This window comes from Rhinopithecus roxellana, chromosome 4 (assembly GCF_007565055.1).
Source record: "Rhinopithecus roxellana isolate Shanxi Qingling chromosome 4, ASM756505v1, whole genome shotgun sequence".
NCBI lineage: Eukaryota > Metazoa > Chordata > Mammalia > Primates > Cercopithecidae > Rhinopithecus > Rhinopithecus roxellana.
Window position 1 is genome coordinate 159174234 of NC_044552.1, and position 26491 is coordinate 159200724.

Sequence of the window (26491 nt, forward strand, 5' to 3'; positions counted from 1 at the left end):
ATAATTAGCTGGATGTAGTGGCGGGCACCTGTAATCCCAGCTACTCAGGAGGCTAAGGCAGGAGAATCGGTTGAACTCAGGAGGCGGAGGCTGCAGTGAGCTAAGATCATGCCATTGCACTCTAGCCTGGGCAATGAGAGCGAAATTCTGTCTCAGAAAAAAAAAAAAAAAAGACCTAGTCCTCTTCCCTCACTCCAGACCTCTCTATTTACCTGCCTATGAGCTACTACACCTGGAAGTCTAAAGTGTTTAAGATAAAGTCATCACGTAGATACCTGCCCCCTGCTTTCCTTATTGGACTGCTTGTCTCCACCTAATTTCCCAGAGAAATTCTTTTCTATCTACCCCCATGCCCTGTCTCCTACTCTCTCATTCTGTCTTTTTTGCTCCATCTGCACCTCCTTTCCTTCCCTTTAGACCCTCATCTACTACTCATTGAAGTTTCCATAACTATCCTCCCTGCACTAGTTCTGCCTGCCCTTCGTCAAAGGCCCATACTGTGGCCAGATCTTTATAAAAATACAATCACATCAAAGCCACATCGCCACTTACAACTCTTAAATGGCACTCAGGATAAAGTACTTATAAGAATCTTCTCAGTTTCTCCTTCAGCTCTGTCATTTCACTTTGTCCATCTCTGTACCACTCCAAACAGCCCTGAACTAACTGCAGTTCCCCCAAAAGGTCTGTGCATTCGTCCTCTGGGCTGTTCTTTCTGGGACAGGGGGCTTCCCACAACACTCACCGAGCCATCTCTACTCATCTCGCCTTCAGACCCCTCCTCCTCCAGCCTTCTCTGCGTGGCTATCCCACTTGCCCACCTCTTTTCCAGGTTCATGCTCCATTCTGTATGCTCTCTGGCATCCTACATCGATCCCTAAAATCACAGCATTTGTAACACTGCTCAGAGACTCCTTTACAGCTCTGCAAAACTAGCAGGTAAGTTCCTTGGGGGCAAGATCACATCTGTTTTGCCTTGAACCATCGAATTCATTGCCTGGCAAATAGAATATGCAATGAATGAATGCTGTTAAATGAGTAAGCACGTAGACAATTCATAAACTTATACAGACCTAACTGTGTACCACAGAAAGACCCAGCTTTAAATAAAGAATCACACAGAGTAAAATTATTTCCGGTATCGACATGCCTTGCTTTACCATTCTTTAATTTAATTTTGTATTTTCCAGGTAAGTAGCAGATGAGGGTCTGAATGGAAGGAGGGTAGGGATGAATATTTTATTTCTGTTTGGCTATAAAATTTTATTTCCCATCAACCAAAAGTCTTAATTTCTAAAGCATTTCAGTCACCCTCCTTTATGGCACATAACGTATTTTAATACCATCATAACATGTAGTATTCTGAATATTACCTAGTGGCTAAGGGCAAAGGCTTTGGAACCAAACTAATTGGACCTGAATCCTGATTCTACCACTTAGTAGCTGTATGATCTTGAATTAGTTACTTAACAAGCTACTAAAGCTTGCTTCAATTTCCCATCTGTAAAATGGAGATTATAAGTGAAACCACTGCATATTATTATTGTTAAGATTGGAACTTAAACAGTGCTTGGCACATAGTAAATGTTCAATAAATGTTAGCAATTATTAATTATTTTTATCTCTTCTAGTAGACCGTGAACTTCTGAAAAGCAAGGACAGCAGAAGTATTCATTTCCAGGACCTCATCTCCCCAGTGCCTTGCACAAACTAACATACTAGGCTAATGTCTGCAGAACAGATGAATATAATGAAGTATTCATAGCAAAAAAAAGTACATTAACAATTATGATGGCTGGTATGAATGGAATTGCTCCAACAATTTGGAAGCCTATGGAGAACAGGGACTACCCAGAACACTAGAACCCTGCTCCTGGAGATTTGGAAGGTCACTTAACCTCCATGGAATATGCAAGACTCACAGACAAAGAGGGCAGCTGAGTGACAGAGGAGACCCTCGTGGGCCTGAAGAGCTGGCTGGCTGAGCCTCCTGCCCTTCCATTAAGAAGCTGCAAGGCCTTGGGGCAAGGAGTTTCACCTCTCAGGCTGATTAATTTCCTCTTCCAATTAAGAGGAAGTAGGACTGTGATTTCTTTTTTTCTTTCTGAGATAGGGTACAGTGGTATGACCTCAGCTCACTGCAGTCTCTACCTCCTAGGCTCAAGTGATCCTCCCACCTCAGCCTCCTGAGTAGCTGGGACCACAGATGCATGCCACCATGCCTGGCTAATTTTCAAAAGATTTTTCGTGGAGACAAGGTCTCACTATGTTGCCCAGGCTGGTCACAAACTCTTGGCCTAAAGTGATACACCCACTTCAGCCTCCCAAAGTGCTGGGATTACAGGCGTGAGCCACAACATCCAGAAGGAATGTGATTTCTAAGGACTCTCCTAGCAACTCTGGGAGTCTACAGAATGACCACATGAAAAATTAAGCCAAGAAAGGTGCTTCTAGGGTAAAAGAACCACATCAAAGTCAACACAGGAAGCATCAGATGATTGTATTACATGGGATTACTGAGTAGGAATTGGCAACATTTGAAACACGACAACAAGTAAGATTTTTGAAACATGCTTAGGATGAAAAGATCTAAACTTATAAAATCAAAAGAAAAGCAATGACAGGTGTCCACTCTAGGTTTCTATTTAATTCCCATTAGCCTGTAAGTTTCTTGAGGGCAGTGAATGTGCCCTGATAAGTGGCAGTGTTTGGCAAAGCTGTTCAGTAAAAGTGTTCACTCTGTATCTTTTTTCTGAGCACATGGCTAAACTACATTTCCCAGGCTCCCTTGCAATTAAATGTGGCCATATAAGTAGCCCTCAAGTAAAGACTGTGAGAGGAAGTGATGGTGTCATTTCCAGGCTACGGTATTTCAAAAGTGGCTGTGCCCCGTCTGCTCTCTCTGTTGCCCCTTCTGTAAGCTGAAACAGGTTCCAATGGTAAGCTATGGGATGGTGGAGCTAAAAGATAGGGGTATGGGACCCAGAATCACTGCATGGCAGAAAGCCACCTACAGATCAGAAACATGAACTTTAGACTATTAAATGAGCAACAATAAACATCTATTGCTTTTGAGCCATTATATAGTTGCAGGCCCATTTGTTACAACTGCTAATATTAGCCTAATTGATACAGGTGTTGAACACATACCAAAGACCTAACTCACATTTGTTGATTGTTAAATGAAACAGAGTACCCACTAAGATAAAACTTGGTAGGAAACAAGATAAATAAGATAAGGTTCCTTTTATCAATGTGCTGACCAACTAATAGTGGAAATAGACTCATGCCAAACGTAATAACTCCTGCCAAAGTTTGAAACCAAAATATGATGATTTGTTTGGAAAGGAGAAGATGGAAACGGCTTCACAGAGGAGATGACATTTGAGCCGGGCACCAAAGGTTAAAAAGGACTTCAAGGAAGTCAGATGGGGTTGGAGATTGCAGACCCAGAAGAAAGCAGAGTGTGCATTTGCTCACATTCAACCTTATCATTGTCTCTTAAACTTGGTCAACAGAGTGCGAGTTTATGTGCTCTGGCTTTCCTTCCTGGGTCCGGCACCAAACAAACGACCCTTTGTTTTCACAGTACACTCATTAACCCTATTGCTTTTTTTCATGTAAAAAGCTCCACGATTAATGTTCTTAAAAAGCGCATAATACTTCACAAATCATAACTCTTTTCTAATAAAATTACTGAAAAAGAAACCTACAGTTCTGTTACTTATAATATCGAGGAGCCATACTTTTAGGAAAGAACGGGTTCCACTTAAGTTTTGACAATATCGATTAAGCGTGTAATAGTCACTGGTTTACAAAACGGAACATTAAGCCCCCAGATTTACATTAACATTTCCTCCTTAAAAAGAACATCAGATGGTTTAGACTTCAGTCAAGATTCTCTACAGCCCCAGTTCATAGCCAAGTGGCCCCAAAGCCTCAGATAGTTAAACCACTTCCTCCAAAAGTCTGCGAGTCCCTTTATCTGAACACAGGGTACCCATGGAGCAGGGACTGGGGAAGAAGACAGTGCAAAGGGTGGAAAGTACTGCAGTTGCTTGGGTGGTGAGAAAGGAAGTGGGCGTCCCAAGACTACCTTGAAGCAGGCAAAAGACAGTCTGCAGTGGTCTTCCAAATGCTAACTCTAGACCGTTTTATCCATGTCCCCAGGTATTTACTTCAATAAAAGGGTAAAACAACATCACTGGGCAGACAGGATTTCATTTCAAAAGACTTCAGCACAGTGACCTCTTAGACTTGATAGAAGAAGCCACTCAGGTTGCCTCCCCCTTATCAAATACCAACTTAATTCTGATTCAGAAACAAAATTCTTGTGACCCCCACACCAATTTACTCTACCCCAGCTCTTAGTACTTGTTCCCAAAAGAAGAGGGGAAAGAATAGGGATAGGGAGGCTACCTTAAAAGTAAAGCAACTCTTAAGACTGCCGGAATAATTGTCCCCTTAAATCTAAGAAACACTGCAGCTGCCAGTCAACACTACCGGTCTGTGAACACAGCAAAATGCCGACACCTGCCACCCGGCATCTGGGGGTTCTTTTATTTTTTGGTAAATGTGGCAGGAAAGACTCGGAGAGACCAACTGCTTCATGGGAAAGAAAGGGAAGCCCCAGGGAGGAGAGACAAGAAGCATCGTGCCTATCCTAGGGTACTTTGTGTGTCTCCTCTCTATGCACTGAAAGGGCTCTTTGTGTCACACTCACACTCACACACACACACCCGGCGAGTCTGTGTGATTTATTGGGGGAAGGAGGGGCAAGAAGGGTGATTTTATTATCCATCTTCCCAGTGAGTCCCAGCACATCTCTCCCTGGGCCCAAGCTCGGTGGCCTCCTTCTGGCCCAGTCCCCTCCGCCTGTGGCCGCAGAGATAAGAGAGGGGAGGAGCCCAAACAAAAACAGCCATGGATCTAGGGAAGTAGAGAGGAAATCCAGCGAGGCAGCCGGAAAGGAAGGAGAAAGGAGCTGGAGGGAGCAGAGGGCTGAGGGACAGAGGAAGAGAAGGCAAGGCTCCAGCACAGGGGAAAGGGGAAGGGTGGGTGGGTGGTGGCACAGGAAGAGTGAAGGAGAGGATGGGGGAAGTGCAAGGGAGGTGCCAGAAATAGGCAGGAGGATGGGTTGGAGAAGGCGACCGCCGCCGAGGGAGGAGGCCGAGAGGTGGAGGAGTGGGGCAAGGGTTGGGTGGGGAGGGAAGCAGCACGGGGCATCAATTATTAAGTGATTACATCATCCCTGACATTAAAACAACACACACAGCCCCAGTCCCCGCTGGGGGCCCCGAAAGGAGGGCGGGGGCGGAGTCTGGGCCAGCCTCACCCCCAAGCCAATTCCAATTTTCACTCGGCGCCCGCTTGCGGGCGAGGAAATGGGGCCCCCATCCCCGCGCCGCCTCGGGGCCGCACCCCACAGGGGTGTCCTCGGGTGCAGCCGCGGGAAGACCCCGAGCGCCGACTCCCCGGCAGCCGAGGGACCGCAGCGCCGGGCCCAGCGGCGGGGGCGGCGTGCGCGGGGGCTCCGGCGGCCGGGCGTCTCCGCAGCATCCCCGAGGCCTCCAGCGGCGCATCCCCGCCGCCTGCTTACCTGCGCGGCGCTCAGGCTCCGGAGCCCATTCACATGGTCCTCTCCCCGCCCTCCTCCGGCGCGGCCGAGGCGGCTCCGGGAGCTCCCCGGCGGGCCCGGGAGCCGGTGGGCCTTCCGAGAGCACGGAGGGGGCGGCGCCGGGGTGTCCCCGGCCCGGCGGCCGGATCCCTCCCTGGCGCGGGCGGCGGCCGCCGGGCGGTGCGACGCAGGCGGCGGCTTTGTGTGCGCCCGGGCGGTCCTCTCTGGGAGAAGCGCGGCGCGCCCGGGCGGGAGAGGACGCGCCGCTCGCAGGGCAACCTCGCCTCTACTCTCGCCGCCGGCCGGCGGGCGGGTCTCGAAGGCCTTCGGCTCGCGGCGACCCCTCCTCCTCGCCCGCGGACAGCCCCCTCCTCGCCGGCTCCGCTCCTGACAGATGGCGCAACTGCAACGACGCGCCGCCGCCACCACCGCGGCTGCTCGCTGCTACTCTTGCTGATGCTTGGCCCCTCCAGCTCCGGAGGGGAGCGAGGAGGGGGCGGGGTGCGCCCCGAGAGTGACAGGCCCCGCTGCCCTATCAAGGAGCCCCTTGGAAGCTGCGGGCCTCAACCATTGGCGCCTGGCGCGTGGGCGGGACGGCAGTGGGTGGGGCCGCCGAGTGGGTTGAGCGTTACTGTGGCAGCGGGCATCCCAGGGTGCGTGCGGTGCAGGGTGTGCAAGAGGATGCGAGGTTGGAGGAGGAGGTCTGTGTGTTTTTAAGGATTGTGTGGAGTTGTGAGGTGGCGGAGTAGGGCGGGAGAAAAAGCGGAGAGTGTGAACTGCAGTTTCTGCTTTGCGGAAGATTGCAGCTGCTGCTGCAGATTGGCACCTGCCATTCCCCCCAAACCATGGGAACCTGCCTCGAGACAGGGCTATCTTGCCTTTCTGGTGTCTTTTCATTTGAGGGTGAGAGGATGAAATGGAAAATTGTTTGGACGGTGATAGCAGCGTTTTCTTTGATCAAACTGAAAAGAGTAGGGAACAAAGTAGAATCCTATCACTGAAACGTGGAAACGCACAACAAATAACAATGAGGAGGAGAAGGAGATTAGGATCATTTTATCAGTCCCCTATTTCTGGGGACACTTATTTATATTTCTTTTCTAGCAAAAGTCTAGAGGAAGTATTACTGAAATGGGGGGAGGGGCCGAGCGGCGACTAAAGAACCTGAAATCACAGAGATTTGTTCGTACATTTCCCCCCACAAAAAAAAAAAAAAAACCTTGTTTGGTTGTCTTTGGTTTCTTATGACATTCAAACTTCTCATGTTTTTTTCCCCTTCACTGAATCTGAGCTTTTGCTCAGATTTCCCTTGATGAAATAATTGCCGGTTTAGTATACAGTTGGGAGTGCATCGGTCTTTATTTCCTATCCAGCTTTTCTATGGCAGGATGTAACTTCATGAAAAGAAACACTTTGGCTTCCTGATTTTCTTTATAGGTAATTCCTGTTTACTGAAAGTTCTGCTTTAAAGCGTACTCAGAATCGCTCTCCTTAATGATTTTGGCAAGAACCCTACCTTTCCCCCTCAGCAAATCTAATGTTCTAAGAAATTATAAGTGAATCAGCTTCTGCTTCTGTGCTCAAAATCTATAATATTGCTTTTCCGGCCCACTACTTGTTTTTACTGTAGTTTTAAAAATCAGTCCCTTTTGCTGACTTTTTTTTGTGCACCCCACTTTTTAAGAAAAGTTGCTAATATTTATTAAATGATCTGTATCCTATGGAGGAGGAAACTGAGGAAAAGAGAAGTTAAGTAACTAACTCAAGGTGACAGTATAGGGTGGTTACTGGATTTCTTTCCTTTTCCTTAAACAAAATGACAAATTAAACCGTGTTTAAATTGTGTCTGCAAATTCCATAATCCCAAGAAATAGAACCATAGCTAGGACTAGGATATTTCCATACAAGAGAAAGCCAGCTTCATTTAGCCAAGAATTGCTTATCTCAAGAGCAGAGTCTCTTCGTCCTCAGGGCTAGTCCACAGTGGCTGTTCTGGGTTTATTTGAATTGAGATGCAGAGGCAGTTGTGTAGAGCAATGATTCTCAAACTTTGACATGTATCAGAAATAACTGAAAGGGGTTGCTTAAACATGAATTGCTGTGTTTAACCCCCTAGAGATTCTGATTTAGGGGGTTTGGGATGGTGCCCAAGAATTTGCACGTTTAACGAGTTCCCAAGTGATGCTGATACAGCCGATCTGGAGACAACACCTTGAGAACCATAGTTCTAGAATTGGGCTGTCCAAGGAGGTAGCCACTAGCCACACAACTGTTAAGTACTTGAAATGTACTTCAGTATTGGAAATTTGGCTACTGCAAATTAGGATGTGCTGTAAATGTAAAAGATGTATTAGATATTTCAGATCAAGCATGAAAAATGGAATGTAAAATGTTCCATTTTAATATTGATTACATGTTAAAATGATAGTCTAAATGTACTGTGCTAAATAAAACATATTATTAGAGTTAATTAAACTGTTTCTTTTATTTTTTAAATGCAACTACTAGAAAATTTTAAATAACCTATGTGGCTGGAATTATATCTCTAGCGGGCAGCACAGTTGTTTCTGATTCCAGCTCCACAGTTCACTGTTGGGAGCGCCTTGATGAAGGAAGTCGCTTATCCTTTTTGAACCTTAGTGTCCTCATACATAAAATGGGAAAAATAGTAAAACTGTTCTCAAACTATTCCTGACAGACTAGGTGTCATATGCTCTCAGAAAGAACACTGTTAGGCTACAGACCTCCTTGAAATTTCATATTTAATTCAATCTATCATACGCTAAATCTGGAAATCTGGAGTAGGTGGGATAAGTCCTCTCTCTCTCCCCCCCCTCCCCCTCCCTTTCTTCAAGAGAAGCCACTTCTTAGTGTCTGCAACTCTAATGGCTTCTTGATCTAATTAGTGGACAAAGAGACAATGTGATTAAAATGATAGATTAACCTGCTCCCATCAAGACTTCATCCTGTTTTTTGTAATTCTTTCCTTACCTAGTTTTTTATCTGTTGCCTGTCTTAAATGTAGCTTTAAATGGATTTGGACTCCTCAGGAGGATTTGCTAATGGTCTGAACAAGTGTATAGAGCACTGCAAAAGATTTGGATACTATTGCCCGTTTTGATCTATTCTGCCGATCTCTACCAGGAACTTGATTAAAGATCTGAGATGCAGTCCCTGGCCTACCCAAGTAAGTAATATTGTCTTCCACAACCACCAGTTTTGTTTTCTTATGAGTAGCTTCTATTATACAAATTAGAATGTAGTAATTGTTCTAGAACTTCTCTTTGATTTTATTGATATTGTTTATATATTTTGTATTTTTCTACTTGTTTTACGTGAAAGTTTCCTCTTTCTATTCTGGCTCTCTTGAACTTGTCTCATCTGATTCTTGTCTCTTGCTTTTAAAGTAACTTTTTGTCTTATTTTTAATTTTATTAGCTAAAACATTTTCTTGTCTTATTATTTCATTTTAGTTTTAATCTCTCAAATGTCAACTCAACAACAACACATATGGCAAGGGTAAAATCCCTCAATATAGAGTTTTTACAAATCAACAAGAAAATAAAGATGAACATTCGAACTGAAAAATATGTGCAACAAAAACAAAACCCAAAATGGCCAGTAAATGTGACAGGAGGTTCAACAGGAAAATGGATACCCATACCCTACTAGTGGAATTTTTAATTGGTACAACATTGCTGGAAGGCAGTTTAATAGCATTTGTGAAAAGCCTTTTTAAAAAAAATGTATACATTTGACTTAGCAATTTTACTTCTGGGAAAGAACGGAACAAGTTTGCAAATACACACACACACACACACACGCATATGATGGGAATAATTGGAGCATTGTTTATAATAGTGAAACACTGAGAAAAGTTCATTAATAAGGGATTTGGTGTGTAAATTATGTTATATCTATAATAGAATACTATATAGCCATAAAATTATGACATTGCCATTTATTTATTTATTTATGTGGGAAGATTTTCACAACAAATTAAAATTAAGAGGAACTAATAAATTAGTATTGTGTTTGTATGTGTATATGTGTATGTTTATATATGTGTGTGTATTAATACACATATATTTCCATTATTTTTAAACTTATCTATATGTGTAATTTTTCATAGAAAGCAATACATACACAAAAGTTTTAATGATCGTTTTCTCCAATTAATCATATTTTAGGTCATTGTTATTTTATTTTTTATCTTTTTCTGAATTTCCTCAACTTTTTACATTGGGCATTTATTATGTTATTAGAAAAAACAACAAAAATTTGTTTTAAACTTGTTTCTTTTTTTGCTACTTTAATTCTCTTTTTTCTTCCTCTTCCTCCTGTCTGCTGTTTTTCCTCCCTTTTGAAGGAATATTGCCCCAGGGTAGTGTTCAGGAACCAAGACCAGGACCAGAGGGAAGCCTTCTGCTTCCATCCACACACAGCTACCCTTCTTGTTTCTTCTGGGACTTGCAAGAATGATTCTTACAAAACTTCACTTTGAGGTTAGGCGTGATAACTCATGCCTGCAATCCCTGTGCTTTGGGAGGCTGAGGCCAGAGGACTGCTTGAGCCCAGGAGTTTGAGGCCAACCTGGACAACACGGCAAGACCCCATCTCTAAAAAAAAAAAAAAAAAAAAAAAAGATGCCAGGTGTGGTGGTGTACACCTGCAGTCTCTTCTACTTGGGAGGCTGAGATGGGAAGATTGCTTGAGCCTGGGAGGTCAGAGCTTCAGTGAGCTCTAATTGCACTGCTGTAACAGAGTGAGACCCTGTCTCAAAACAAAACAAAATGAAACAAACAAACTCCTTCAGTCTGAGAGTGGGACACCACTGCTAAAGTGGCCCCAGGGCTAACCTGTCTGTACTTGGCATAACTGGTTCACTGTTTACCTCTTGCTTCTGATGCCTTATATCAAGTCCTTATATAAAGAGTGACGTATTTTTATATCCACAATCTTTAAAACATAGCCAATGGATTTAGGGCACTTCGGGTCCACAGCTTGCCATGAGCCAGCAGGAGATGGTCCTGGAAAAATCTCATGTGGGCAAGACATGTGGGCAACACCCCAGCCTGAACTGAGAAAGGAGGGTAGGTGATGTTAAACCTGACTCTGGAAGGAAGATACCTGTGGCTCTTCTGAAGTTGAGATTCTGGTCCTACTTTTCTACCATTGTCTCTCTTGTTAAATTGTGTCCACACTGAACAGCTGGTCCTCCTGGCAGGCCACAGCAGAGCCATCTTGGCATTTGGCTTTCCAGCTCCCTTCTCTCTTAAAAAGATGGAGGGTAGACTGACTAGACAGGAGTTATTATGAACATGGTTTTAGAGCCCATATGCACTGAACCTCTTTTGGATGCTCTCAACGTATCAGGGTCAGTACTGGGCAAGCCAGGCATGCTGGGGAGGAAGCGAGGCCTATATCCTAAGCAGACCACAGGGAGGGTGAATGGGGTGGCACTGACTGAAGATGCACTTCTTTGATTCTTTGCCCAACTCTCCAGGGGTGGCTTGGATTATTAGTTTGTGAAGTTCAAGTGCCTGAGAATGGGTCTTAGTCAACCTTGAGGGTCTAGATGGAAACCCTTCTAACTTCATAGAGTTATCTTCCAACACACCTCCTGCAGGGACCCCATACGAGCCTAACAAGGGAGGCTGTTCTGTCATAAGATGGCCTGCCCCTTTCTTCTGCATACTAACAAGCCATACCTTTCACTTTGGCCCTTTCTTGACTCCTCACTGTCTGCTATTTCCAAGCTCTACTCAGTGCAGTTACATTATTTAAGACTCCTCCAGTGTGGTGAAACCAATAGAACACCCCACCCTAGTACAGATAACTGGATCAGAAACCTTTGGACTCCCCTGTTTGCAGGAACAGGTTGATTAGGCCTGATCTTCTTTAGGTGAGCTGACCCTCACTTGACACACCATGGGAGACACTCAAGAGTGACACTGTGAGGCTAGCAGATGCTTTTTGTTTTGTTTTTATCTGATAGAGCTCCTAGAGTGTGCCCTCAATGATTCAGTTATTTTCTTGGTCATAGCTTCTTGTAGTCCTAAAGAAAAAGAGATAATGTCTCAGCTTTCTAATTAGTTTAGTGATCTCCATCTGTGTGAAATGTGGACTTTATGACATTTATCTTGCTACTTTCAAGAAATCAAATATTCTATCTGTCAAGTTGTCAAGGGAAAAAATGAACTGAAGGAGGAGGAAATTATTGTATCAGTCAAGGTTCTTGGTTGCAAGCATCAAAAGCCTACTACGTCTGACCAGGCACAGTGGCTCACACCTGTAATCCCAGCATTTTGGGAGGGTGAGGCAGGGGAATTGCTTGAGCCCAGGAGTTCAAGACCAGCCTAAACAATATGATGAAACCCCATCTCTACAAAAAATACATAATTAGCCAGACAAGGTGGCGTGAGCCTCTAGTCCCAGGTACGTGGGAGGCTGAGGTGGGAGGATCACCTAAGCCTGGGAGGTTGAGGCTGCAGTAACCTGCGATTGCACCACTGCACTCCAACCTGGGCAACATGGTAAGACCCTGTTTCAAAAACAAAACAAAATGACGACAACAACAACAACAAAACACAAAAACCAAAACAAAGAAAATCCTACTGTGTCTAATTTAAGCAGAATAGGAATTTTTTAGGAAGCCATTGGTTGGCTCATAGAATCAACTGGAAGACTTAAGAACCAGGCTCAAAAAGAAAAAAAAAAAAAAAGAGGGAACCAGGAATCACTACCCAGGGGCACAATTGAGAGCTGGTTAGGACACCTCTGCTGGTGTCCTCATCCTACCAGAGACTTCTGCCGCTGCCAAGAGGCAGCACCACTGGATGTAGATTCCAAACCATCTGTTTATCCTTGTGTCACTTGCTGAAGATTCAAATTCCTAGGTGGCAGCATCCAATATGCTGACCATACCCTAGCTGCCAGTCAGGGTGGGAAGGAGTTGGGGGGCAGGAGGCAGAGGAGGGGGAGGGAGATTTGTATTTTTTCAGCTTCTGTGGGAAATGGTCAGGCGTTGCCTCACCCAACTCAGATAATAGGACTCTCCATCCTCAAAAAAAAAGGGGCACGAGATGCTGGGCCAGAATTTAAAAATAACAAATGCCCACTGCAATTGGTCACCCATATATCTGTGAACCTCAGTGATCCATGATTGAGTGTCCCTATTCATTTAACAGGAATTTCTTCCTTTCCAATCTGTTCCCTAGGCCCACCCTTTACATTCCCTTAGCAAGGTACACAATATTTGTTGAACATAATGTTTAACATGAATGATCTCTCAACTTTCATTTATTCTACATTTCCCAGGGGAGAATTAATTGTCTCTGAGAACGCATGCCAGCATTTATGACACATCTTGTAGGGATGTGAAGCTTGTCAGGAATGGGAAGATTGATGGGTTTTCTTACGCTTTCTCCTACCCTGAGAATCTGTATGTGAGGTTCTGTCAGTCTTCCTTTCTTCCTGTTTATTATCCTTCTTTATGTAGGAAACACTCTTGTGTGGGTACCCAGCTCACAGTGATTCATCTTTTCTGGGAGTAGCTCCCAGTGCCCAGGAGTGGGCTCCTGGAGGCCATGTCTATATCAAGTGACCCTGTAGTACCCCATCCTAGCTGATATGGTTTGGCTGTGTCCCCACCCAAATCACATCTTGCATTGTAGTTTGTGTAATTCCCACATGTTGTGGGAGGGACCTGGTGAGAGGTAATTGAATCATGGGGGCAGTTACCTTCATGCTATTCCTGTAATAGTGAGTAAGTTCTCATGAGATCTGATAGTTTTATAAGGGGGTTCCCCCTTTGCTTGATTCTCATTCTTCTCTCCTGCCTTCTTGTGAAGAAGGATGTGTTTGCTTCTCCTTCAGCCATGATTCTAAGTTTTCTGAGGCTTCCCCAGGAACTGTGAGTTAATTAAACCTCTTTCTTTTATAAATTACCACGACTTGGGTATGTCTTTATTAGCAGTGTGAGAATGGACTAATACACTAGCTATGGCCAAATGACCAGGGATAGACACTTATCCCTGAATGAGCCAAGTATTATTTACCAAGAATTTGAAAACTGGATAAGAGAGATACAGAGCTGAGTATACTAGCCAGCTAAACCAATTAGTAAACTAAAACCAACTTCTGTAACAAACAATCCCCAAATCTCAGTGGCTTTACATAACAAAGATTTACTTCTCTCTAAAGTCACAGTCCATTTGGGTTTGGATGGACAGTTATTCTTAAAGTGATTCAGGGACCTAGGCTCCCTTTAACAAGGATTTCACTGGATTCTATTTATATGACTGGGAAACAAGGAAGGAGAGGGAATTGCATGGCAGATTTTAGGGGTCAGGTCTAAACATGACATATATCATTTTTGCTCACATTCTGTTGGCCAGAACTAATCACACAGCCACACCTGTAGGCATGGGAGCTGGGAAATGTAATCTAGTGGTGTTCCCAGGAAGAAAAGGAAATGGCTTTGGTGAGTATCTAGCCTGTGTGCCACATTGAGAGATGGTAAAATTAAGCAGCGCTCTGGGGAAACAATACATAGATATGCACTTTACACAGATACAAAATATGTTTTACATAGATACAAAGTATGAAAATTTGAGATAATATTAAAACTTAGAAGTAATATCAGCTATCCTTCTCTAAATTTCATTTTGACTGTTGCTTCACTGATTTGGCCAGCATTACGTTTTTGTTTGCATTATAATGTAGCAGTCCTCATCAAGTCAGACACTAGGACGGCAAGGATATTTTTGCCAGGGTACATGTCACAAAGCACTAATTTTAAGTTAGCATCTATCTGTTGATAGTATGTGAAGGGCAAAACTTCTTTCTTGAGGAATCTTAGATGCAATTTTTGTTGCTTATAAATGTTAAAGTTCCATCCTAATGGATATACTTTGAAAATCCCTTAGTCCACCTTACTCTTCACCCACTCCCTATTGTCTCCAGATTTGTGGAAACAGATTCTGGGTCAGCTATACTAAAGTGGAAGATGAGAGGAAATAAACACTTTTTACTAAGTCTAGAAAAGAATTGAGCCTATTTTAAGGCACTATCTATTGCAAGTATCTTAATTTATTTAACTAGTTGCCTATTGATGGATGTATAAGATGTTTCCAATCTTTTGTGATTACAAAAATGCTGAAATTATTGTCCTTGAACATACATCATTTTGTACATTTATAAATATATCTGGCTACCTTGAACATAAGAACACATGTATTGGCTAGATATTAGGATATTGTAATGAGTTCAAAATGAACTCACACAGATATAGTTTATAATATATAATCTATGTTTATGTATGTATGTATCTCTATATAAATATATGTATATTTTTACATAGATATATTTTGTATATATATGTGAAAATACCTGGGACTGGCTGTCTGAACCAAAAAGAGCAGAAATAGTTACTTGGGATGTGTGAATTTGGCAAGCACAGGTATAGAAACTCAAATCTCTGTTACATATTAGAGGTTTAATTTTTCTAGCTTGCAAATTAAGGTCAGATGGCAGCCAGAAAATATCTCAAGTAGACTTAAACTATTCATCAGTTTATAGAAATTAAACTCATTTTATCCCAAGAGAATCAAATTTACTAAGAATGGTCTGTTGAAAAATCAGAAAATATTTCATACAGAAGCAAAACTGAAATTTATTTCATTCTGTATTTCATTTATCATTCATTTCAATGAATTGGCTTCGGATAAGCCATAGGCATTTCCCAAACTCTTTCTGTCTTTCAATAAAGAGAGAAACATTCAATTTCTATTCAAAATTGAAATTAGACAAAGACACCCTTTTCACTACTAATACTTAACATTGATCTGAAAATCCTAGTAAATGCAATAAGACAAAAAGAAGAAACCATAAATATAAATGCCAAAAAGGTGACAACATTCTATTAATTCCTGTTAATGTAATTGTCTACCTGGAAAGACCAAGAGAATCAATTGAAACACTGCTAAAACTAATAAATGAATTCAATATGGAGCCAGTTGCCAAAGATCTTGAGGTTGGGTTCCAAAAACAGTGAGTTAGGTGAAAGTTGTGCATGGTCAAAATCACCTTTGAAAAGTATCCAAGTTGCCCCTGAAGTGCTGTATACATGAGGGGTTTTGTATGCAACTCTAGAGGCTATTTCTGTTTAGATATATAGAATATATAGTAATTTGCAGCATGTAAGAGTATATGTGTAAAACAACTTAACAATACTAATTTTTGCATAACAAAAAGTTGTGTTTGAATATATTATTATTTGTATATATGGGAAATGCCACGGAGAAAAAAATCAATAATTTTCCTATATATCCAGTTAGAAATTATAATTTTGAAAAGTTCTTTGGTTACAATGGCAACCAAAAATAAGTAGGGGTCACATCTTGATTTGGGCTCTCCTGGCAGTAGACCCTGAGACAAAGATGAGTGTTAGAGTTGTTTGTTGAAAAGTGAACCCAGGAAACCCAGTCTGGGAATGAGGGTGGGAAGAGAAGGAAGCCCACAGACAGCACATTATGAAGCCAGTACTCCTGGGGGCAAATAGAGTGCTGCCTCACTGAGTCCCCTCCGGGAGACACTGTGAGTATACATCACAGTCATTCCAGCAGAAGGCAGAGGAAGCTGGGTGTTCACTCACTATATTAGTGAGTGTTCTACACAGAAACAGGATGCACATATGTATATGATTTACTAAAAGAAATTGAGTCATGAGATTATGGAAGCTGAGAAATCCCATGATCTGCAAGCTGGAGATCCAGGAAAGCTGGTGATGTAGTTCTGAAAACAAGAGGGCTAATGATATAAGTCCCAGTCAAGGGCAGGAGAAGACTGATGTCCCAGCTCAGCAGTCAGGAAGAGAGAATGAATATCCTTTTCCTCCACCATTTTGTTCTTTTCAGGCCCTCAAGGAATTGGATAATGCCCTTCTACATGAAAGAGGGCAATCTGCTTTACTCAGTCAACTAATTCAAATGCTGATTTCACCTGCAAACACCCTCACAGACACACCTAGGAATAATGTTTACTCTGGGTACCCCATGTGCACGTCAAGCTGACACATGAAATGAACAATCGTACCCACATAGTTCCCCACTGTTATTGGTTAGAGGCTATTTCTAGGGACATAAACTCCAGATTTCCAGCTTACCCTGCTGAGATCCCAATGGCCAGAAAAGATCCCTCATAGAGCTCAGGGATGCACAGGACGTGGTCCTGGCAAGTGGGAGGGGATTTGGTAAGTCAGTCACTGGCAGAGTCTACCATGTTAACCCAAAAAGAGTAGGATCTACATGTAAAAACCACACATTTTTTACTGAGAATCATAAATAAAAAAGATTTAAATGGAGAGATGGACCAAGTTCCTGGGAGGAAAGACTTAATAATGTTAAGATTTCAATTTTCCCAAATTAAACTATAAATCAAATTCAATTCCAATTAGAATTCTGCTGGGTCTTTTTTTTTTTTTTCCTTTAAGTTTATCTGGAAGAAAAAAATGAATAAGAACAGATAAAAATTTTTGAAAACTTGGATATAGTCAATGTTACCCTTGAGAATTCTTTAAATAATGAGAGGGTATTGTCCTTATCAGATAATAAAATAGAGTAGTACTGGTGCACAGACAAGTAAAGACAAGCACAGAAATCCTAAAAATTGCAAGAACACACCCAAATGTTTATAAGTGTGTAATATATACTACATATGACATTTCATATAAGCCACAAATGAAAGGAATATTAAATAAATATTGTTGGGATAAGTTAAATCTTACATCATGTCATATAGAACAGATTCCATATGAATTTAAGATTGAAATGTAAATAAAATAAAAATATTAAGGTCCAAACAGAATAAAATGAAGGTTAATATTTATGGACTCTCAGAATGGGAAAGTCCTGCCTAAGCTTGACACCCAAGATAGAATCTGAGAGGAAAGAAATGGTAGAATTAAGTACATAAAAGTGAAAGCATCTAGGCCCAAAGAAAACAGAATAAAAGATAAAAGGGAAAGGATTAATGTACTTAATATATACAGTTCTTGAAATTATTGAAAATCAACAAGAAAATATTAAAACACCAATAAAAATTAAACTGGGCAAAATAGCTATTCATCTATTATTTAACTAATATTTCTTGAGAACCTGTTAAATGAGAGGCATTGTGCTAGGCAATGAGTATATGCTGGTGAATAAAACGACATCATGTCTGCTCTCCTAGATCTTAGAGTCTAATAGGTGAGACATAGTTCATAAGAAACAAATATATCTGTAATTACAAACTGTCATAGGTACTATGAGAGGATCAAATAAGGCAGAGTAATGGAGAATACAGAAGTACTTTGATAGAGTGGTCAGGAAAGGCCTAAGCCCTTTAGGATGAGAAGGAGCTTGCTAGGTAAGAGGGTGGGAGGAAGTGAGAAGAGCATTCCAGTAAGAGGAATCAGCATGTGCAAAGGCCCTGGGGTGGCAAATGCTTAGTGATACAAGAAACAGAAAGGAGGCCTGGGTGGAAAGGGAGAGGGCAGGCAGAGTGGTAAGGAATGAGCTTGAAGAGATTGGTAAGGGTCAAGTTATGCAGAGCTTTCTCCATCACACCAGTCAGAATGGCTATTACCAAGAAGTCAAAAAATAACAGGTGCTGGTGTGGTTGTGGAGAAAAAGGAATGCTTATACACTGTTGGTGGGAGTGTAAATTAGTTCAACCATTGTGGAAAACAGTGTGATGATTCTTCAAAGATCTAAAACAGAACTACCATTCAACCCAGCAATCCCATTACTGGGGATGTACCCAAAGGAATATAAATCATTCTATCATAAGGACACATGCATGTGTATGTTCACTTTAGCACTATTCATAATAGCAAAGACATGGAATCAATCTAAATGCCCATCAGTGGTAGACTAGATAAAGAAAATGTGGTACATATATATACCATAGAATACTACACAGCCATAAAAAAAGAACAAGATCATGTTTTTGCATGAACATGGATGGAACTGGAGGCTATTATCCTTAGCAAACTGATGCAGGAACAGAAAACCAAATACTGCATGCATGTTCTCACTTACAAGGGAGAGCTAAATGATGAGAACACGTGGACACAAAGAGGGAAATAACCCACACTGGGTCCTACCTGAGGGTGAAGGGTCAGAGAAGGAGAGGATCAGGAAAAATAACTAATGGGTACTAGGCTTAATACCTGGGTGATGAAATAATCTGTACAACAAATGCCTGTGACACAAGTTTACCTATGGAAGAAACCTGCACATGTACCCCTGAACTTAAAATAAAAGTTTTAAGAAAGATATATTTTAGAAAGAGAAACAATAGGACTTGTTTATGAGGGGGAAAGGAAGGTGAGGGAGCAACCAAGAATAACCCTCAGGTTTCTGGCCTAAGTAGCCCTGAAAATGGTGATGACGTTTTCTGTGACAGGGAAGTCTGGGAGAAAAGCGAGGAGAGCTGATGTTTGTGTTAGAACATGTTAAATTTGAGATTCCTGAGATACATTCAAGTACAGATGTTATTATCAGTTGAATGTATGAGTCTGGAACCTGATGGGGTGGGGAGGTTTGGGTTGGAGTTATAAATGAGGTAATTAATATATGTGGTAATTAAAGTCATGGGAAACGAATGAGCTCTCTTAGAAAGAGGACCTAGGACTGGGCCATGAGAGGTCAGGTAGGGGAGAAGACTAAGAAGGAACAGAGAGGCAGAAAGAAAACCAGTCAGATATGGTATCTGAGAAGGCGTGAGGAGAGTATTTTCAAGAGGAAATGGTAAATGTTGTCAAATATTACCCAAAGATCTAGGGAAATGAGATCAGAAAAATGAACCCGGGATTTTGTGAAGTAGAAGTCATTGTTGATTGGTGGGGAAGTGGGCTAAGACATAAAGGAACAGTGAGGAAGTGGACACAGAGAGTATATGACCTTTTTAAGAGGTTTAGTTCTGAAGGGGGTGCTGCAATATGCATGGCTCAAGACCAAAACACAGAAGTCCATAAACAAATGAAAAAGCGTTTCACCACATTGGAAATGCAAATTCAAGTAGCAAAGGGAAATCTTTTTTTTTTTTTTTTTATACTTTATGTTCTAGGGTACATGTGCACAATGTGCAGGTTTGTTACATATGTATACATGTGCCATGTTGGTGTGCTACACCCATTGACTTGTCATTTACATTAGGTATATCTCCTAATGCTATCCCTCCTCCCTTCCCCCACCCCACAACAGGCCCCGGTGTGTGATGTTCCTCTTCCTGTGTCCAAGTGATCTCATTGTTCAATTCCCATCTATGAGTGAGAACATGCAGTGTTTGGTTTTCTGTTCTTGTGATAGTTTGCTGAGAATGATGGTTTCCAGCTGCATCCATGTCCCTACAAAGGACATGAACTCATCCTTTTTTATGGCTGCATAGTATTCCACGGTGTATATGTGCCACATTTTCTTAATCCAGTCTGTCATTGATGGACATTTGGGTTGATTCCAAGTCTTTGCTATTGTGAATAGTGCTGCAATAAACATACGTGTGCATGTGTCTTTATAGCAGCATGATTTATAATCCTTTGGGTATATACCAGTAATGGGATGGCTGGGTCAAATGGTATTTCTAGTTCTAGATCCTTGAGGAATCGCCACACTGTCTTCCACAATGGTGGAACTAGTTTACAGTCCCACCAACAGTGTAAAAGTGATCCTATTTCTCCACATCCTCTCCAGCACCTGTTGTTTCCTGACTTTTTAATGATCACCATTCTAACTGGTGTGAGATGGTATCTCATTGTGGTTTTGATTTGCATTTCTCTAATGGCCAGTGGTGATGAGCATTTTTTCATGTGTCTGTTGGCTGCATAAATGTCTTCTTTTGAAAAGTGTCCGTTCATATCCTTTGCCCACTTTTTGGTGGGTTGTTTTTTCTTGTAAATTTGTTTGAGTTCTTTATATGTGCTGGATATCAGCCCTTTGTCAGATGAGTAGATTGCAAAAATTTTCTCCCATTCTGTAGGTTGCATGTTCACTCTGATGTTAGTTTCTTTTGCTGTGCAGAAGCCCTTTAGTTTAATTAGATCCCATTTGTCAATTTTGGCTGGTACCAAAACAGATATAGACCAATAGAACAGAACAGAACTCTCAGAAATAATACCACCCATTTGCAACCATCTGATCTTTGACAAACCTGAGAAAAACAAGAAATGGGGAAAGGATTCCCTATTTAATAAATGGTGCTGGGAAAACTGGCCAGCCATAAGTAGAAAGCTGAAACTGGATCCCTTCCTTACGCCTTATACAAAAATTAATTCAAGATAGATTAGAGACTTAAATGTTAGACCTAAAACCATAAATACCCTAGAAGAAAACCTAGGCAATATCATTCAGGACATAGGCATGGGCAAGGACTTCATGTTTAAAACACCAAAAGCAATGGCAACAAAAGGGAAATCTTTTTTAAAACAATCTCTATCAAATTGGAAAAATACTGGATATTTTCAAAGTCGGGGGGAGGGGGGGATGTGCTCTCTTCCAAACGTCTATACAGAGATGGTAAATTGATATAGCATTTTTGGGCTTAGCTTTGTATTAACCATTTTGACCCAGCAATTTCATTCCTAAGAACACATCTGAGGAAACCATTATGGGTCTGTGCAAAATGGCTGTATTTTTGTCTCAGTGTCATGTATGATAGTGAAATGTTGGAAAACAACTGTGATCAACAAAAGAGACTGGCTAAGTTACAAAACAAACTTGGAGAAATATTACTGAGGACACTGCTGTGGTCCAATCGAGCTATATATTTCAATATTTCTGGGAAAGTACTGCCAGAATGTACAAGCCAGGCAATACTACTATAGGAAATATTTGATTTTTAAAAACTACTAGAAAGTTCTGACTTTGTGCAGGATTTGGCTACCTGAAAGGCCCCGAGTGCGTGAAATTACTTCAGAAAAAAGGTTTTACAGATGGCTTTAACAAGCACTACATCATATTTACTACAACTAGCAGAGTAACCAGGTTCAGTCTTGGGATTCTTGGTAGGAGTCTCATTAATGAGAAGCCATATATGAATTTGATTATTAATTCATTGGGAATTTCTCCTCTCCTTATTTTCCATCTTACAGTGCCCAATATCTTAATTTTTTCCAGCGTTATAGTCTTGGAGTTCTGCCTACATTTCTGGTAAATCTTTTAAGACTCAGCATTGCTCCAGGATTTATTCTTTTGAAATCTATTAAGAGGGTTTCCTCTTCGCTAACCCCATGCTGTGTGTTCTTTCTTTCTTTGTGTTCCCATAGCTATTTTCACTATGTCTTTCAAGTAGCACAATGCAGTGATGAGGAGAGGGAAACTGGCTGAGAATTTTGAAGATTGGAAAATTGGGTCGATGCCAAAAAGTAGGAGTCTGTGTTCCCCTTTTGCTCATTTACTTGCTCAGGTCGCTGAGGACTGGAAAGGCTGAAGCTGAAACAGTAGGAGGGTTATCTTTTGTCAACAAAAGCAAGCAAAGACATAGATTTGCACATTTAAAGCAGTATTGTAGCTATGTAATATGATGAAAGAGAGCTCTCTCAGACTGCGGATCCGCGAAAATTGATACGTGGGGAAACAGCAGATCATTGCCAGAATTTTTAAAAAGTCTTCTTATTATTTTAAGTCAAACTCTGATTCCTCCTCATTTACTTTCTAGTTCATGATGTTTTCTACCTCAAGTCTATCCTCTCTTGTCTTCAGAAAAGAGGATTTTGGCTATTTAACTGGATATTCATTAAGGCTCAGCCAGCAGCAGCAGGATGCCTGCCCCATCCGAGGAGGAGGGGCTCCAGCTGGGAAAAGGATAGAGCTTCTAGAGAGAAGCCCGGAGGCGGTCAGAGATGGACCTCAGTAGGGGCTGCACTTTTCAAAGCTGCTTTTCCCTTTTGGAGGAGAAAGAGGAGGATCAGAGGGTTGAAGTTCCCTCTTAGCACTTCTAACACCTGCTTTGGACTTTATCACTACCAAATCAAGACTGCAATGTGCAGTTGGTATGCCCATTTTAGTTAATTCCATTGGGAAAAAAAAGACCTACTTACTCGAAAGATTTAGAAACAGAAGCCCAGGACTGTGGCAGCAAAGGGACCAAGTGATCATAACTGCCATCGTCTTCCTTTCAAATGAAATGTAATCATATTTTTGCTCACACATGCTTAGGGAATTTCTGGCAAGATACCCAATTAACTACTCTCAATGATTACCTCTGGGGAGGGGTCCTAGGGCAATGACAGGCTGGAGGGAATTTTATCTTTTGCTTAATACCCTCTGTTCTGTTAGAGCTTTTAATACAATCTGTGTATATAATTTTTATTTTTAAAAACTAATGGCCGGGCGCGGTGGCTCAAGCCTGTAATCCCAGCACTTTGGGAGGCCGAGACGGGCGGATCACAAGGTCAGGAGATCGAGACCACCCTGGCTAATACGGTGAAACCCCGTCTCTACTAAAGAATACAAAAAACTAGCCGGGCGAGGTGGCGGGCGCCTGTAGTCCCAGCTACTCGGGAGGCTGAGGCAGGAGAATGGCGTAAACCCGGGAGGCGGAGCTTGCAGTGAGCTGAGATCTGGCCACCGCACTCCAGCCTGGGCGACAGAGCCAGACTCTGTCTCAAAAAAAAAAAAAAAAAAAAAAAAACTAGCCATTCAGCTTTTAAGCTATTTAGTGTTCTAATTTTTAAAATGAACTACTTTGCCACTTAACATAAAGATAAAACGAAGTAAACAGGAGTAAAGGAAATTTTTTTTTTCTAGAGTTTCCTCTCCCCTATTCTAAGACTCAAATGCCAGATATGTTCATTCAGATAGAAAGATGGACAACATGATGGTGGCTGCTTAGAAGCAGGAGAATTTGAATTTGCACACAGTGCTACAAATCGGAATGCGTTTTATTGGATTTCCTCTTCTTTCTTTTCCTGTTCCTGGTTTTTCCTAATTTCCCTTTGATGAGCAGTATGGCTTTCCTACAGCAAAGAGGAGCTTCAGGCCTTGCTTTCCAGAATCCCGTTGTTTCACCCAGTTCACAGGACTACAGGAATGGTTTCGGTGAGATTTCTTCTTTCTGTTGCAATTTCTGCATGTTGAAAACTAAAAAGCACACGGGTTAGAACAAACAAAGGCTTGTAATAGATGCATCCCCTTCCATTTGGAGCCCTGAATAAAAGTGATGGTTTAGGAGAAGGAATGGGAGAGAAGAGGGAGAGAAGAACAGAAGACAAACAGAATTAATGGGCATAGTCTCATTTTACAATTAAATAAAGACACTTTAATGGATATATGGATATTTCTCATAGATGATAGAGCAACACCACAAGTATTTCTTGATTTCAACAGTTGAAGTGCTGCTTAGAGGGAATCTATGTCTTTTGTAAAATTATATAATAATTTATGGACCCATGAGGAGTATCCCATTTAAAGGACTCTAATTAGGAATATTTTTGTAAAACTCATTTCATTAATTATCTCCTTTCTTTTATATCCCTTAGCCTTTTGCATTCCATTAGTTCTTCCTTCTCATCAGACTTATTTATGACATTTTCATCCTAAAACAAAGAAAGAAAGAAAACCACTCCAGCTACTGCCCTCTCTCCTTTCCTTCACAGCTAAGTCCCTTCAAAAGGATGGTCTCCCCTAGGTCACCAACCTATTTTAGAAATATTTGGGGATATGGAAAAGAAATAAGAAGACAAGTGTAGAGGCAGGAAGGCCCTTATCATTTTTTGCGCAAATGATTTTCCTGCCTCTACACCTGTCCTCTTACTTCTTTTCCATATTCCCAAATATTTCTAAAATGCAAATGTGATTATGTCACTTGTTCTTTTAAAAATCTCTATTCCCTGTTGCTTGCGGGACAACATCCAAATTTCTCAACATGACGCACTAAGAAATATACTAGGTACTCTTAGCAGATTGTGCTCCGTCCTTCACAAACATCCATACCAGCCATGTTGTTTGTATGGTGTGTTTATAAATATAATGGGTTCCCAGGGCATGTTGGCTGTTCTCAAGCCTTTGTACCTTTGCATAAGCTGTTCCATTTTCCTGGAATGTTCTTCCTCCTTTCAATTGCCTAATACCTGTATTTTCTTTAAGACCTAGCTCAGTGTCATGTTGACCAGAAAGCTTTTGCTGAGCTACCAGTGTGCGTGAGGTATTCTCTTGTAACGTATCCTCTCATGTACCACTCATTGCATGAGTTATGCTTCTGTATACTACAGATACTCCATAAGTGTTTATTGAACAAATTACCTCATGAATGGTGACTATAATCTCTTCATTTATTTTAGGATCGTCAACTTATTTTTTTATTTTAACTTTTATATATTTATTTATTTATTTATTTATTTTTGAGACAGAGTCTCACTCTGTCACCCAGGCTGGAGTGCAGTGGCGCCATCTTGGCTTACTGCATCCTCTGCCTCCCGGGTTCCAACGATTCTCCTGTCTCAGCCTCCCAGGTAGCTGGGATTACAGGCATGAGCCACTACACCTGGCTAATTTTTGTATTATTATTCTTTTTTTAGTAGAGATGGGGTTTCACCATGTTGGCCAGGCTGGTCTCCAACTCCTGACTTTAGGTGATCCACCCACCTAGGCCTCCCAAAGTGCTAGGATTACAGGCGTGAGACCCCGCACCTGGCCTTAACTTTTATTTTAGGTTCAAGGACATATGTGCAGGTTTGTTATATAGGTAAATTGTGTGTCATGGGGTTTGGTGTACAGATTATTTTTTCACCCAGATAATAAGCATAGTACCCACTAAATAGGTTTTCAATCCTCACCCTCCTCCTACCTGAATCATAGATTTAGAATCATAGACCCAAAAAGGGGTTTTATTGAATGTTAGTCTACAAAGGAAGAAAACAAAACTAGTACGTAGATCTCATGAGTCCTATTTCTTTTCTCCTTTTCATGCTTTCTGAAATCTGTATTTTCATATTTCTGATTTGATTAGTAAGGTATCTTTGTTATAAAGTTTTAACTAGAAAGTGACCAAAGTTATGCAGAGTATTAACCTGCTGACTCTTGGAGAGATGCACAGTATCCTTACTGCTTGTTCAGGCTCAGTTCATTAGCACTTACCTATAAATGTACAACATACTCTGCCAGTATTTAGCATGCACCTATATTTGGTGACATTGCCATTTAAAAACTATTTCTCCTTAAGAGACAGCAGGTAATAACTGTTTCCCAGGTAGAATTTTTGTTCTTTCTTTTTTCTTTTTAGTCTCTTTCTTCTAATTATCACCATCATCGTCTAGAGAACTGAACCGATGAGTAAAGAGGATGCTGACACATTGGAGACCAGCCAGAAATGGGTTAAAGGGCATGTGTTTAAGAAGCAACGAAAATAATTTGACATACACAGCCTAGAAGAAAGGCAGGAAAACAAGGATATTTTGACTTATAAATAACTAAGAGATACTAAAAAGAAAGGGAGGAGTTATATTGGATATGGTCAAAAAGAAGATGGAGATGTGAGAAGAATGAAATAAGAAAAAACCCACAGTGTATAGAGACTATTAAGCAATCTTGGCAAGAAAAATAAGAAATTAAGTGATAAATATTGAATGTTAGGTGTCAGGCATATTTTAACAGTGTTACATGTGTTACTAACTCACTTAATTCTCCTAGCAGCCCAGTGATGAAGGAGTTCTGTTATCTCAAAGGAGAAAACAGTCTTGCTGAATGATCTCACAGTGCACCAAGGCACTCTATGAACTATTTGCAGTAAAATAATAATTAGCATTTATTAAATGTTTACATTTTTCTTTTCTTCTTCTTTTTTTTTTTTTTTTTTGAGGCGGGGTCTTAGCCTGTCACCCAGGCTGGAGTG

General features: G+C 41.4%; 1 protein-coding gene and 1 long non-coding RNA gene across 5 annotated transcripts in view; one reads left to right on the forward strand and one right to left on the reverse strand.

Moving 5' to 3' along the window:
• Positions 1 to 6082, reverse strand: part of FYN (FYN proto-oncogene, Src family tyrosine kinase) — a 209809-nt gene extending 203727 nt beyond the window's left edge. For all 4 annotated transcript variants that reach the window (XM_030928132.1, XM_030928135.1, XM_030928134.1 and 1 more), the window contains exon 1: positions 5600 to 6082. The gene's annotated coding sequence lies outside the window, so the exon portion shown is untranslated. The remainder of the gene's footprint in view (positions 1 to 5599) is intronic.
• A 181-nt stretch (positions 6083 to 6263) lies between these two features.
• On the forward strand, positions 6264 to 26358 carry LOC115896982. The gene is made up of 3 exons (XR_004056942.1): positions 6264 to 6318; positions 8643 to 8804; positions 25883 to 26358. It is a non-coding gene; the product is annotated as an uncharacterized LOC115896982 (long non-coding RNA).
• Positions 26359 to 26491: the final 133 nt, after the last annotated feature.